At 39.2% G+C, this 15579-nt stretch overlaps 1 protein-coding gene across 5 annotated transcripts in view; it reads left to right on the top strand.

Annotated features, from left to right (window-relative positions):
• The window catches only part of SPIRE1 (spire type actin nucleation factor 1), a 200926-nt gene that overhangs the window by 2716 nt on the left and 182631 nt on the right, over positions 1-15579 (top strand). The window contains exon 1 of one of the 5 annotated variants that reach the window (XM_049620472.1): positions 13087-13137. The exons of the other annotated variants lie outside the window; for them this stretch is intronic. The gene's annotated coding sequence lies outside the window, so the exon portion shown is untranslated. Of the gene's footprint in view, positions 1-13086; positions 13138-15579 lie in introns of those variants that run through there. 5 annotated transcript variants of the gene reach the window in all.

The raw sequence follows: 15579 nt of genomic DNA, 5'->3' as shown, positions 1-15579 counted from the left end.
AACAGCAAATCATGACTTGAACTGAGATCAGTCAATAGTCAGATGCTTAACTGCACTACACAGGCACCCCATCTTCTTCCTTAGTTCTGCTCATGATTTCTGCTACCAGTTGTGGAGAGAGCCCAACCAAAGTTGTTGATACAATCTTGAGCATTTTAGGGTTGACTGATTAAAAATCTTTAGGAAGTTCATACCAAAATGTTGTTTATATTAATTTATTTACTCCTAGGATTTAAGAGTAGTTGCATGGCTACAGAAGGTACAACTGAGCACTTAATCTTGATTCTTAAAAATTAATGATAACTTATACTGTGCACATGTATAAATTGTTTTTAAGGAAAAATGGTAATCATGACACTTCAATTCTAAGAAGTACTTTTTCATTGTAGGGCATTTTCCATGTATGTTGTTGGCAATCAACAGCATTTATATTTTCATACATTTACCCATTGATTTATTTCCAAATGGAGGTTTAGGGAAATTAAGGGACTTGCTTAAATTCATACTGGTAACTTTGAATAAAATCCAGGTCTTTCAACCTCTAGGCTTAGAAACAGATTTGGTTTGAATTTGGGTCATGATTCCTCCCCTTCCTAGCTGAGTAACCTTGAGTAACTTCCTTAACCTCCCTTAATTAATGAGTTAAAGACACTCAAGTTCTGCATATATAGTCACCATGAGTCCAGCCTTGTCATCTGTAAAATGAGAATAGATGACTTTTTCACGAGTGTTTAAGTGAGATGACGCGTGTAAAATGACAACAGCAAGGCTTAGTATGTAGCAGATACTCAGTAAGTTTTAGTTTCCTTTTTCCCCTAATTCTGAGTCCTTTCACACCACCATGGTGCCTCTGGTCCTGCAATTCTGCATTTTTACTCAGAATTGGGACAAATGTTTGGGTCAGGGTTTCTCAGTCTCAGCACCATTGACATTTTTGGATGAATAGTTCGGTATGGGGCTTCCCTGTGCCTGTATAGGATGTACAGCAGCATCCGTGATCTCTACCCACTGGATGCCACTAACTACCCATCCCCTCCCCCAAGTCCTAACAATGAAAAATGTCTCTGGACATGTCTAAATGTCCCCTGGGAGGGCAAAGTGATCTGTTGAGAACTATTGGTCTAGCAGATGATGAGTGGTACGCAGGGTTGTGTTCAGAGTGGAGAATCGGATCCTCGCGGTTATCCTCCAGTGAGTGAGTCTTTCAGCTGGCCACTGTTCCCTCTGCTGTTGAATGAATGAACAAGTGGTATTGGTTCCCTATCAGTAGTATTGCTCCTCTTAATCCCATAGATGCGTGGGATGCATGTTGCTCACATGCTTTCTGAACTTGTTTTGGGGTTGAATATAGTAGTAATTGATTTTAGTTCTTGTTTACTTTTAACAGTGTTGATACATCCAGAATGTTCACAATCAGTTTGAATTAAATTAGAAATACTTTATAAAAGAAATAGGAAAATGATGAAAGATGTGGGAGACACGGAAATGAGACCAATACGGAAAAAAAAAAAAGGAATAGGCAATTTTATTTAGCATTCAGATATAATCTAGTGCCATATACTAACATGGCCATGAAAGCAGTGTGATAAAGGACTGAAGGAGATAAATTAAAGAAGAAGAAAATATTAGTTCTTTAAAGGATGTCTTAAGAGTGAAAATGATTAAATCATGAATTAGTATATTTTATGAAGTTATTTCTGTGATGATAGAAGGAAACTTGCTTAGAATCAAGAGGGCTTATGATTCTTCTTAGGTGGATAACTTAACATTTTTATTTTACCCAATGTTTATGTACTTGTAGCCATAGTAAGACCTTATTGTCTGGTAACAGTTTGATGAAGTTTTTGCTTTCACACCTCTGTCAAATGAGTTAAAGACACTTAGGGTCTACATATAGAGCCTGCTCTTTGTCACCAGTGTACCTAACTGGCATTTCGAACACATTTTACTATACACATTATTTAGTAAGAGTCATTGATGGAATTTAGGTTATATTTCAGATCTTTGAAAGATTGAAACTTTTTTTTTTCCTGGGATGCCACAAAGAATTATTAATAACAGCAGTATTAGAGCTTAGATCCATTGCATGATCTCTCAGCAGCCTCTTAGTCCTTAAATACTCATCTGACAAAAAAAAAAAACATTTCAGATTTTGGTTTCAAAATCTTTGATGTATCTATAATGGTAGATGTATAAAGAACATTTAAAATGACCACATCTTGATTTAAAATAATCTTAGATTGGTAATAGGTTTTCCTTTGAGGAACAATGAAAACCTGCATGCATACTAATAACGGCATCCCTTGGTATAGGAAACATTCAGGCTTTGTCTGGACTTTGAAAAGAGGACATGATCTGTCAACTTCTCAGCAAGTTTCATGCTAATTTGGTGGGAGAATTGGTCTTGGAATAATATACTATTTGATTTTAAAGAGAGACCGAATAGTTGTGGAGAAGGTTAAAATAGTGAAAACATATTTTAAAAGATTAATTCTTGTTCATTCTTGGTATAATTCTTGAGTGTTCACATCCTGATCATTAAATGGAAGGAACTTTTGAGATTTATGTGCATGTGTCCAGGGTAGAGTTTGGGGGTGAATGATGGTATTAGGGGTTGGTGAAATGTCTTATCAGGCACAGTAATAGGTAAGGATTATTCCATTTGAACAGTATGTCCAAATATGTTGGGTAATTAAATTTTAAAAACATGAATTGAGTTCCTGCTATTGTGTAAGCAGTGAGCGATATAAAAATAAATTGTTTTAGACATTGAAGAAGAGAAGATAAAACATAAACACAGTGGAAAGTTTACCACGAAGCTAGTGCAGCTTCAACCCTGAGCCCACTTATTTACACAAGCCTCTTCTAGGCCCCTGGGTGGGGCTTCAGTGATATGTTCAGGTAGTCATTTACAAAATTAAGATATTTTAGCCATAATCAGTAACATTGCTGTCACTTTTGACTCCAGTTTACCCTCCAACATACTTCTAGTTGTGTTGCATTATGTGAGAGTAGCCACGGACATTTTTGGCAGAAATTGTGCAATAGTGCGTTTGTGGTTTGTATCTGTGTTTCTGCCTTCTGCAGAGGAAAACAGTGGAAAGAGTTTGGTTATATACAGATATGGGTACTTAAGTAAGTTAAGGTTCTTTTGGAAAGCCATTAGCCTCACCAAGAATTATGACTCATCTTTAGAAGAAAACAACCATTGATCTACCAAGGACTATATGTTGGTGAGAGATGACGAGTCACGCTCTGCCTGTTTTATTTCTAAGGTCAGAATCACTTTCCCGGATCACAAATTCTGTAAAATGGCAACAGTTCCCATCCTGCTTTCATGATAGTGTCATCTGAGCCATATTATGTTTCCCGCTTGCTTCCTGTTGGCTAAGTAGAAAAAAGAGAAACAATCTTCTAGATATTTGTTTAAAACTCTGAGGAAAACATTGCCTATTACCAAAAATAGTGGGTTTTTTATAAACATTTTTTAAAATGTTTATTTATTTTTGAGAGAGAGAGAGGGGCAGAGAGAGAAGGAGACACAGAATCTGAAGCAGGCTCTAGGCTCTGAGCTGTCAGCACTGAGCCCGATGCAGGGCTTGAACTTGTAAACTGCAAGATCATGACCCGAGCCGAAGTCAGAGGCTTAACCGACTGAGCCACCCAGGTGTCCCAATAAGCTTTTTATTTTGAGATAATTTTAGATATACAGAAAAGTTTGAAAGATAGCACAGAGAATTCCTGTGTACTTCTTACCCAGTTCTCTTAATGTTACCATCTTCTACTGTGCTGTTTGTCAAAACTAAGAAGCCAGCGCTGGCACATTGCTTTAATTAAACTCCATACTTCACTTGGATTTCCCTAGTTTTTCTGTTAATGGCCTTTTTCCTGTATAATATGGAATACTGTATTATTCCATAATACAGTATGGAATACTTCTGGTCTGTTGTGGTTTCTTAGACTTTCCTGGTTTCCCCTGAGTTGACAGTCTTGAGGAGTACTGGTCAGGGGTTTTGCAGGCTATCCTTCCATTTACGTTTGCCTAATGTTTTCCTGACTAGACTGGGGTTATGTGTTTGGGCAAAGAATTATTACCACATAGGGAAAGGGGCTCCTCTCATCACGTAGGATGGAGGCATACGATATTGACACGACACCACTGGGGATATGCACTTACTTGCTGGGTTTCTCCACTAAAGAGTTACCTTTTCTACAATCTGTTCTTTGGAAAGGAGTCACTAAGTCTAGCCTGCATTCGAGAAGGGGGCCTCTTCCTGGAGGGGTGAATTAATATTGTTATTACTACTTAATTTTATATTACTTAATTTTAATATAATTTTATATTTTGTTACTACTTAATATTATTTGGACTTCTTCTGTAAGGAAGATTTGTCCCTTTCCCCCCCATTTATGTATTTATATCATTCTGGAATCATGTATATTTTATACTTCGTTATTCATTACCATGTTATTTTGTTGCTCAAATTGTTCCAGCTGTAGCCATTGGAAGCTCCTTCATGTTGGCTCCTGTGTCCCTTTGACATGCAGCCATCCTTTTGTGTTTTTGAGCACATCTTTACTTTCTGGTGCTACGAGATACTTTAAGGTTTATGATGTGTATGTATTTTGTCCTGGCCCTACAATCAGACATACCTCTAAGGAGCTCAGCACGGGGTATGATTGCTGATGCTGGTGTTGTTTTGTTTTAAATATAGAAGAATTCAAATAGCATAAGGCATAGTTCTTTTTGGTGTTCAAACTTTGTTAGATTTGTGAGGTATCTCTTTCTGGTATCTCGCTTTTACTGGCATGCCTACCACATCTTTTCCGCAGTTATGTAATGAATACCACAGAGCCAAGTTGAATACAGAGGTTGAGAGAGAGCAGTCTGTACACGCTGTTTACCCGAAGGGAAAGATACCTGGGGACTAAAGCCAGGGGAGCCTGATTGGGATATCAACTTGGATATACTGGAGCTGAGGGGAGGTCAGTGAAATGTGGCCTGGGGTCCAGTATGGAGTGACTGGAGTATGTGGGTGGTCAAGAACTGGTTTGGGACAAATCTTGTCATCATTGGCCTTCCTGTTATAAGTAGTTATGGATACTCAGGGCTAGCTGTCCCTGAGGCTGCAGTAGAACCATGCAGAATGTTGGTGATTGATCACATTTGAAATAGTTGTCCATTTTGTAAACATGCATTTGCATTACTGCTCTGGAGTATAGGGTGTGGATAAAATATATTCTTGTGATATGCTCATAAAATATCTTAACCAAACATGCATTATTGAATTTTTATTAAAATGTCATATAAACTACTTGCTGTATTATTCTCCGGACAGTGCAGAGATCTTAGAACATCCTAACTTCGTTGATCTCTTTTTGTTGTTTTATGATTGTTGACATGTATTTTAGTTTATCATAGATTTAAAATATGACATCATTTTTGTGCAATTTAATATTCATTTAGATTTTTTCACGTATTTGCCATTCCCATGCTCTGTAGTTCTTCCTGCATTACTATACTTTCTTCTGGGATCATTTCCCTTCTGTTTGAAGAATTCCTTTAGTATTTACTTTAGTGCAAGTCTGTTACTATTAAATTCACTCAGTTTTTGCTATTTGTAAATATCTCTATTTTGTCTTTATTTTAAAAGCGAATTTTCATTAAGGTATAACTCACAGAAAAGTGCATAAATTATAAATGATGAATTTTCACAATGTGAATACACTGTGTAATCAGAATACAGGTCAAGGAACAGGACGTTATTAACATCTCAGCAGACCTGTCTGTATACCCTTTGAGTCAGCAACCACCCCAAGAGTCACCACTGTCATGAATTATAACACCATAAGTTTTGCATATATTTGAACCTATGTGTACAGAATCAACTAGTATTATACAGCCTAATGCGTGAGTTTTTTTCTCTGAGCTTTCTGAGATTGATCTGTATTGTTGCATATAGTTGTAGTTCATTCACATTTTAGTATCATACCCCCTTGTATTAATATACTATAATTTATCCATGGTTGTTTGATTTTTTGGATCCTACATTTGGATATTGAGCTATTGGAAATTATGGAAAATGCTGTTGTGAACATTATTAAGCAGATCTTTGGGTGAACGAATATAGCATTTGTGTTGAGTATATACCTAAAGGTAGAATTGCTAGTTCATAGTAGTTGGGTATTTTCAGTGTTAATAGGTACTGCCAAAAGTTTTTTTCCAAAATGATTGCATCTCACAAACATTTTGTTTTTTAATTTTATTAAAAGATTGTCTTAATGTTCTTATTTATTTTTGAGAGAGAGAAAGAGAGAGCACAAGTGGGGTAGGGGCAGAGAGAGAGGGGGACAGAGGATCTGAAGCGGGCTCTGTGCTGACTTCAGAGAACCCGATGCGGGGCTTGAGCTCATGAATTGTGAAATCATGACCTGAGAGCCAAAGTTGGACACTTAATCGACCAAGCCACCCACATGCACGTTTAATTTTAATTTTTTATTTAAAAAATTTAATGTTTACTTATTTTTGAGAAAGAGAGACAGAACACAAACGGGAGAGGGTCAGATAGAGGGAGACACAGAATCTGAAGCAGGCTCCAGGCTCTGAGCTGTCAGCACAGAGCCCAACACGGGGCTCGAACCCATGAACCATGAGATCATGACCTGAGCAACCAAAGTTGGATGCTTAACTGAATGAGCCACCCAGGCATCCCTAATTTTAATTTTTTAAAAAGTTCTTGTTTTAATTCCAGTTAGTTAACATAGTGTTATATTAGTTTCAGGTGTACAATATAGTGATTCAGCAATTCCATATATTACCCAGTGCTCATCACAAGTGTACTCCTTAATTCCTATCACCTATTTAATGCATACCCCCAAGCACCTGCCCTCTGGAACTATCCATTTGTTCTCTGTAATTAACTTTGTTTCTTTGTTTATGTGTCTCTGTTTCTCTCTCTTTTTTCCCCCCTTTCCTCATTTGCTTTGTTTCTTAAGTTCCACACATGAGTAAAGTCATATGGTATTTGTCTTTCTCTGATTGGCTTATTTCACTTAGCATAATACTCTCTCTCCATCCATGTCATTGCAGATGGCAAGATTTCATTCTTTTTTATGGCTGAATAATATTTCGTTGTGTGTTTGTAACACTTTTTCCTTATTCATCAATTGATGGGACACTGGGCTGCTTCCATATCTTGTCTATCGTAAATAATGCTGCTATAAACATAGGGGGTACGTGTATCCTTTTCAATTAGTGTTTTTGTAGTAGTAGGGTAGTTCTATATTTACCTTTTTGAGGTGTTTTCCATAGTGGCTGTACCAGTTTGCATTCCCACCAACAGTGCACAATTGTCCCTTTTTCTCTACATCTTCACCAACACTTGTTGTTTCTTGTGTTGTTGATTTTAATCATTTTCTATGAGGTGACACCTCATCGTAGTTTTGATTTACATTTCCCTGATGCCACTCCCAAATTTTAAGAATTAAAACCAATCTGGGACATTAGTATGAATTTCATCAGGATTTGATGAGTGTCATGTTTACGGAAAGGCTATATCACTAATAATAGCAGGATTTGCTGGTCCATATGTAACTTCTGAAAACTGACTCTCAGATCTTTTTATGCTACTTGGGCTAATGTATTTTTAAAAATTTGGGTCTGTTGTCTTTTTTCCTCATATTTCCCATTCATGGCCCAGTCTAATTGGAAGCCAAGTTTCTACCCAGTATACTTCTCTCATATCTTATATTTTTCAGAGATAAAGATATATAGAAAGATAGGTGATGAATAGTGGTAGAATGCCACTGTCAGTCACCACAGGTTGTCTGGTTCTGGGCTTGGCCATATCTTCCTGGATTTTAGCGATAATATCATGTTAGAAGAATCGCCCATCCCACGATTTCATTTATTCATTTCACCAGTGTTTGAGTGCCTTCTAAGTGTACTGTACCAGGTTTAAAGATACAAAGAAGAATGAAGTGCACCCATACCTTCAAGAAGATCACAGGTGCATAAACTAACACAGTACAGTTACAGTAATTCTAAAGTGATAGAGACATGTACAGAAAACTGTGTGAGCTTAAGGGAGAGGGTGACTGTGCTGGTGTGATGTAAGGCAGACTTCATAGAGGAGACCAATTTTCTGGAGGCCTTGAAGGATGAGCAGTGGGATAAAGGGAGGACACTTAGGCAGAAGCAACAGCAAGTACAAGGTTTAGAAATGTGGAAGAACTATTCAAAGAACAGTAGTACGTAAATTGTAGAATGGCATTTGTGCTGACACCCACTTCCCCATACCAAAAGCAGACACTGTTTAATCAGTCATTGCATTTTTGCTGCTAAATTTATAAGCAGCTTCAGAGTTCTCAGCTTTGCTTCAGGCAGCCACTACCACTTATTTGGAGTTGGCACGTGAAGTTGAACCTGTTTGTCTTCCTTGCAGTGGGCGTCCACTGTGCCTGGAGCATGGGATGTGTGGGGGTGTGGTGGAGAATGAGACAGACTAGAAAGGTATGTTGGCTGGGATCAGGTTATGAAGGACGTTTTTGTGCTGCACTGTTGAGTTTGTATGTTAGCCTGTATAGGCAATAGAGAGCCATATAAGGATTTTAAGCAGGAAAATGATGTAAGCAGATTACTCTTTTTGGATAGGTAACGATGGGAGTTTTGTAGAAGATGGATTGAATTGGCTAAAAACAAGGGCAGAGACACCAGCAGGCATTTCATACTATCATTAGATCGTAGTAACCTTTAAGTTGCCTAACCAGTTGGGAGTATTTATGGTATGATGGAGGTCTGAACAAGGGCAGACCTCGGGGAGAAAGAGTCTGATTGAGAGCAATCTAGGAAATAGTACAGGACGTGGCCCTTTAGTATTTTTTGTTTTTGTTTTTGTTTTTTTTTAAGTTTATTTATTTTTGAGAGAGTGTACAAGCAGGGGAGGGCCAGAGAGAGAGGGAGACCAAGAATCCCAAGCAGACTCCATGCAGTCAACGCAGAGCCCCATGTGGGACTCACCAACTGAGAGATCATGACCTGAGCCCAAATCAAGAGTGGGAGGCTTAACCAACTGAGCTACCCAGGCACCCCGGCAGGCCCTTTAGTGTTTGATGTGGGGGTGAGAAAGAGGAAGGAATCTTGGAATGCTCTCAGACTTCCCACCTGGGTACTTGGCTGCTGGGAAAGCAGGAGAGGCAGCATAGGGTGGGAAGATAATGACTTGTTAGAAACTAAATTGGCCTGGAAAAAATATTTTTCCTGTGGAGTCATATTTATTCCTACGAAGTTCCTCTGCAGATCAACTCTTTAATGTTGCATGGTAACACGGAAGATACAGGAGTAGGCAGTAGAAGGTGTGGTTTTAATTCTCAGCTCTGAAGCTTATATCATAACATGTTTGGGTAAGTGAACATGGGTGGTAGTTATGGCAGTATAACTACAGGAGCTTGCGTTTGCGAATAGAAGTACCTGAAGATACCTCTTTGACAAGGTTTCTGTTGGCTAGTATGGTCTCATACATGATGCCAGGGTGGGAGAGGAGATTCTAAGTGGAATGCACTTATGAAATGCTTATGAAATGCATGAAAACCAGAATTCTTCAGTTGACAGGAAATACAGGAATGTTTGGAACTGGCACTTGGTAGTAGTCCTTTTTTTATAATTTAGCTTGGGGAGGTTCCCCTCCAAGTCTTCTTTATTCTTGAATAAGGTGATAGTATGCTGTGATCTCAGTGGATTTCTTCTGAAGCCTCATGAAATTTAAGCAATTAACTTTTTTTTAAAACATGCTTTATTTTTTTAAAAGTTTATTTTGAGAGAGAGAGAGAGGGCACGCACTTGAGTTGGGGATGGGCAGAGGGAAAGGGAGAGAGGAAGAGAATTCCAAGCAGGTCCCACCTTGTCAGTGAACCATGAGATCATGACCTGACCTGAGATCGAGAGTCGGACACTTAACCAACTGAGTGAGCCACTCAGGCACCCCTAATGCTTGAATTAATATCAGCAGGGAAAATTTTAATCCAAATCCACACTGTTTACAAAAAGAAACACAACTTCCATCATCCTGTCCTCTAACACAGGAGTGTCAGGAATGTGGCTTCTGTATTGTCACTCCTGTCTGTTCCCATGGCAAACCTTGCTAATGGCGGTGGACACCTTCCACCCTGTACTTGCCCTCACAACTCTTCTGAAGATGGTAAGACTGTCATTACCATCCAGTTTGAGTTGGCACAAAAGATTAAACCTTTTTGCTATATAAATTTTGTATACGTAAAATACACAAAGATAATACTTGAGTTTTGGTGGAAACATGCTGAAATTATTTTTTAGTGGAAAATACTTGACCTTTAATGATTTTTGTTCAATGAGATGAAATAAAGTTTAGTTAAAGTTAATTAAGGTTGCTGAATAGAAAGAAAAATCACACTCTAATAATTAAAACATTTTTAAAACTTTCTTTTTAGAACAAGATCAATTTTGGTCACTCTAGAACAGGTTGGGAGGGTGTGGGGTCTGGACCAAACTTACTCCTAGATTGGAGGGTGGCCATGATGATGGTGAGGCCTACCTTCATGGATGGACGACAATCAGGGGTGTTCGTTCCACCAGCCAGGCCCCACGAAATCCATTTGCAGGACTTGCTCATCTCATGAGCAAGCAGAGCCAGAAAAGGTAGACAGTGATACAGATAAGAGCCAGTAAGTGGCCTATGCTGGGAAAGTCTGGTAGTTGGTTTTAGTCACTGATGTGAGGTCCAAGGGCTAGAGTATAATCCCTAGGAAAGTGACTGGCAATAATAAGCCAAGGTTTTTTGTTTTTGTTTTTGTTTTTGTTTTTTTAAAGATAAGGGGTTTTATTATGGGATCTAGGATACAAAGTAAAGAGTGGGCCTCAAAAATAAAGCAGAAGCCCATATTTCAGAATTAAGATAAAGTTGAGATTTATGGCAAAGATGACTGACATGAAAGGTCACAGAGCCTGGCTTAGGGCAGAGTCTACAGATAGGAGTTAGAAGTTCTCAAGAAAGGAGAGTCAGGTTCTGGAAGGGCCTGTCACTGTCATAGACATAGACACTGTCTATGAATGAAGAGATGGGTGACATTTTTTCCATAAGTGGTATTAAGATTAGAGGTTTTATTCCTGACCAGGATCAAAGTCAGTTATCTCTAAGAGCAACATCGTGTTACAGAAGCAAACATGTGATGCCTTTATGCTTCTACACTTCTTTAAAATAGTAAGATTATGCTTTAAGTTCTACAAAGTGTGATTAAATGTATTGTTCATATTGATTAGTCAAGGGATTCTTTGTCCTATTAAGAGGGCATAAGGCTCACATTAACAGCTCACATTAACAGCATATTTTTTTCTCTATCTGCATTTATTAGTCATGATCAGTGAACAAATAAACCAAAGTGATACTTAGAAAGTTTGTTTTTAGTATTCTCCACTAGTGTGGACTCTGTGCTTCACCTTTAGGCATCCATTGCTTCCCAGGCTCTCCCTTACTGAGCCAGGGGAGACTGTAGGACGACTAGTGGGCCAGCAGCCTGAGTAACTGGTCACAGTTCCTTGACCTTCAATGAATCATTTATCTCTAGAGCTTGAGCCTCCTCAGCTGTAAAAATGAAGGTTTTACACTGGCATTTACAATGTGTTTCAACTACATAAAGCGAATGCTTTGGATTAATTTTAAGTATTAATGAGATATTTCATTAACAATAATTTATTTTCTTAGAGTTTAAAAGAGCATTGCAGGGGTTGGTTTGAATGGCATGTATTTCTGGAAATGTTCTGGATAGTTTGGATGGATGCCTTTGGCTTTAATGCATTTCTGGCAGAGGTGTTCAGAGTAGTTCCACTGGTCATAGCATTTCCCTTGAGGTTGATGTCTTATAAAAGTAGAATATCTAAGTGAAGTTTTCAACCAGAGATGTTCAGTGTAGGGAGATGAAAAATTATAGTAACTAGAATCATTCATAGAGTGCTGCCAGTCTTGGAAGGAGCACTTGAGAGGCAAGATAAGACTGCCAAGGGCATGCACTGGCAGTAAAAGGCAACCGCTTACGCTACCCTGAGGAGACAGGGAGGAGAGAGTTGGTGAGAGGGCGAGGACTGAACTCCTTCCTGTGAGTCACATTTCAGAAAAGTTTAATACATTTATGAAAGCTCAGCTGCGTTCTCTTTGGGCCAACACAGTGTGTAGACACACGGGAGACCCCTCGAACTTACAGGCCAAGGCACAGGAGAGGGCCCGTTAAATTATACCTAGGGATCTGAGGGACCCAGTGGTCTGTTGACTTACAGTTTTTTGAGTTTGGAAGACGAGTCTTTCAGCTTATTTCCTCCTTGGAGAGAAGGTCAAAGACTTAAATGGCTCATATTAAGCTCATATTAAGTGTTTACTATGAGACCTTCAGTCAGCTAAGCAGTTTAGTTGGATTATTACTTTTGATCTTGACAACAACTCCAGGAGATAGGTACTCGTCTTAGCCTCTGCCTTCTAAATGGGAGACTAAAGTATAGAGGCCTTAAACTTAGCCAGCAGCCCACCTGGGATTCAAGCCCCAAGAGTCTGGCCTGGAGCCCTTGCTCTTAACCACTGTACTCCATTACCTTGTGCTCAGTGGGTGAGTTCTGACTCTGGAACATTCTGCATGGGATTCTCCTGTACACAGGGTAGCCTGGGATCGGGTTTGAGATGGTGAGAGCATGTAATATTGCTTTGACTTTTTCATGGTCTGTGTATTCATTTCCTGTAAGAAGTCATCGCTAATTTCGTAGCTTAAAACAACACAAAATTAGCTTACAGTTCTGGAGGTCAGAAGTCTGAAAATGGTCTTGTGTGCTAAAATCAAGGTATTTTCAGGGCTATGTTTCTTCTGGAGGCTGCAGCGGAGAATCTGGTCCTTGCCTCTTCCAACTTCTAGAGACTTTCCATATTCCTTTGCCTGTGTCCCCCTTCCTGCATTCACATGGTTTCAGTCTTTGCTTCTGTCATCACAGCTCCTTCTTGGACTCTCCTGTCTCTCATAAAGCTCTTTGTTACATTGGTCCTGCCTGGATGGTCCAGCATAATCTCGCCATCTCTAGAGCCTTAACTTAGTCATAGCTTCAGAATCACCTTGCCATGTAAAGTAGTAAGTTCTGGGGACTTTACGGTATTTTTATTTATGGGTTGATTATAGAGATTGCCATTTCAGGCTTTCTTATTTTCAGTTTTTTTTTTTTTTTAATGTTTATTTATTTTTGAAAGAGAGAGAGAGAGGGAGACAGAGCGTGACCGGGGGAGGGTCAGATCTGAGAGAGGGAGACACAGAATCTGAAGCAGGCTCCAGGCTCTGAGCTGTCAGCACAGAGCTTGACACGGGTCTTGAACCCACAGACTGTGAGATTATGACCTGAGCCGAAATCAGATGCTTAACCAACTGAGCCACCCAGGCGCCCCCAGTTTTGAGTAATACCTAATGACAATTCACTCCCCACCACCTCCTCCTGAGCCATTGCTGAGCTCCAGCTGTTGTTGACCATTTGAGTGTCATCATCCTGGACACCACCACATAAGGAATTGGGGGGAAGCTATGTGTTAGGAACCTCTGCGGAGAGGTATGGAGTGAAAGGTAGTAGCTTTTAAAGATCTATACAAGAAGTATAAAAATGAGTTGAATTTTATAGTATTTTTTCATGTGATTTAGCTACTTTTTTATTTCAAAATCGATAACCTCTTTTACATGGTTGTAATCCTAGTAAGCATTTTGCTCTGTTTTTCTTAGGACTCTATTTTAATGTATTTACATTTCTCATCTTTCCACAGGGTTAATAGTGGTAAGCTTAGCTACCAGTTGCTGAGCTCCTGCAGTAGGCATTGTGCAGAGCCCCTCAAAACATTTTTTTTCCATTTAATTTTCATGTAAGCCCGTGAGGTAGATACTATTACTTTTTTTTTTTTTTTTTTTTTTAATAGATGAGAAGGTGGAAAACCCTGCAAATATTTTACTTTAAAGTTACATCGCAGGGGCACCTGGGTGGCTCAGTTGGTTAAGCATCCAACTCTTGATTTTGGGTCAGGTCATGAACTCAAGGTTTATGGGTCTGAGCCCTGTGTCAGGCTCTATGTTGACAGTGTGAAGCCTGCTTGGGCTTCTTTTTGTCTCCCTCTCTTTCTGTCCTTCCCCCATGCATTCCCTCTCTCTCTTTCAAAAATAAATACACAAACATTTTAAAATTACATCACACTATTAGTAAGTATGGAAGTGAGATTTGAACTTAGGACTGTCCAAGTGTAAAGGCTTGCTCTTGTTATTCTGCCACACTGCCTTCCCAAGGCAGCTAAGAGAAAGGGTAATTATCAACAGGTGTGAAGAAGAAAAGGCTGTAGCACAGGGCTTTTGTGGTAGTGGAACATCAGATTTTATTTCATTCTTCCTGACAGCCAGGCCAAGAAGAGGAGCTTGATGAACACACAATCTTTGTTTGGTTAGCAAGTATACCAATTTTCTCCCATATCTAAATTCTAAATTCCTGTTAATCTTTCAGTAGCTATACTAGTGAGATTGTATGGCATAGTGGATAATGATTTGATCATTTAACAAATAAAAGATCCTTTATATGACTGTTTCTTGTGTCAAGTGTATAGATCTTTTTTCACTATAAATGTAACTTGGCAAAAAATTTTTGTTGGGGGACATAGGTATAAGCTAATGATTGTACAGTTTCAGTGTCATAACTTTTGACACTGAAACATCTGGTCGTGGATTCTGAGCCTTTAACGGCCATGATGTTTAAGAAACTCAGGTGTGGTTAGGCTGTAGGGATTATTTTATTATTAAATTTTGGTCTAACTGTTCAAAGTTGTACTTTTTCTCTAGTTTTCATATAAAAATTGCCCCAAAAGTGTACCTAATATACTTGTCTCTTACAGAGTATGAGTTCTGGTTTTTTTTTAAGTTTATTTTTATTTATTGAAGTAATTTCTACACCCAACATGGGGCTGAAACTCATGACTCCGAGACCAAAAGTTGCATGCTCTTCTGACTGAACCAGCTAGGTGCCCTCAGGGTATTTGAGGGTATTGAGAATTTAAGCTTGATGTTGATTGGTTTGAATCAAGTCTTTGAGAATGCTGTTCCTGAAAATATGGCTTGTCCAGGGTATCATTCTTCCCTTCTCACCCTGCTCCATTCCCAGTACAATCCATTAGCAAATCCTGTTAATTCTGCTTCTAAATTATATCTTAATTCTCTGCTTCCTGGTCACTGCCACCACCTGGGCTCATTGCTTTCCCCCAACTCCACCCCTGTTTGCCACCCCTCCTCCTTCATGCTTTCACCTTGACCCTCCACAGAGCAGGACCAACCGGGAAACCCACCTTGAATCAGCTCATGCCCTTGCTTAATCTCCTCCAGTAGCTTCCCATTGTCCTTAAAATCAAATCTAAACTCCTTACACTGTCCTGAAAGGCCTGTGTGATCTACCCCTGCCTGTCTTTCTAAATGCATTTTATGCTCCCCCCCCCACCCGCCGGGGTAGCCCACACAGCCCCTTCAGGAAAGTGTAAGGAGTTTAGATTTGATTACACTTGC

Source organism: Panthera uncia (assembly GCF_023721935.1).
Source record: "Panthera uncia isolate 11264 chromosome D3 unlocalized genomic scaffold, Puncia_PCG_1.0 HiC_scaffold_8, whole genome shotgun sequence".
NCBI lineage: Eukaryota > Metazoa > Chordata > Mammalia > Carnivora > Felidae > Panthera > Panthera uncia.
This window is presented reverse-complemented; position numbering and strand designations above follow the sequence as displayed.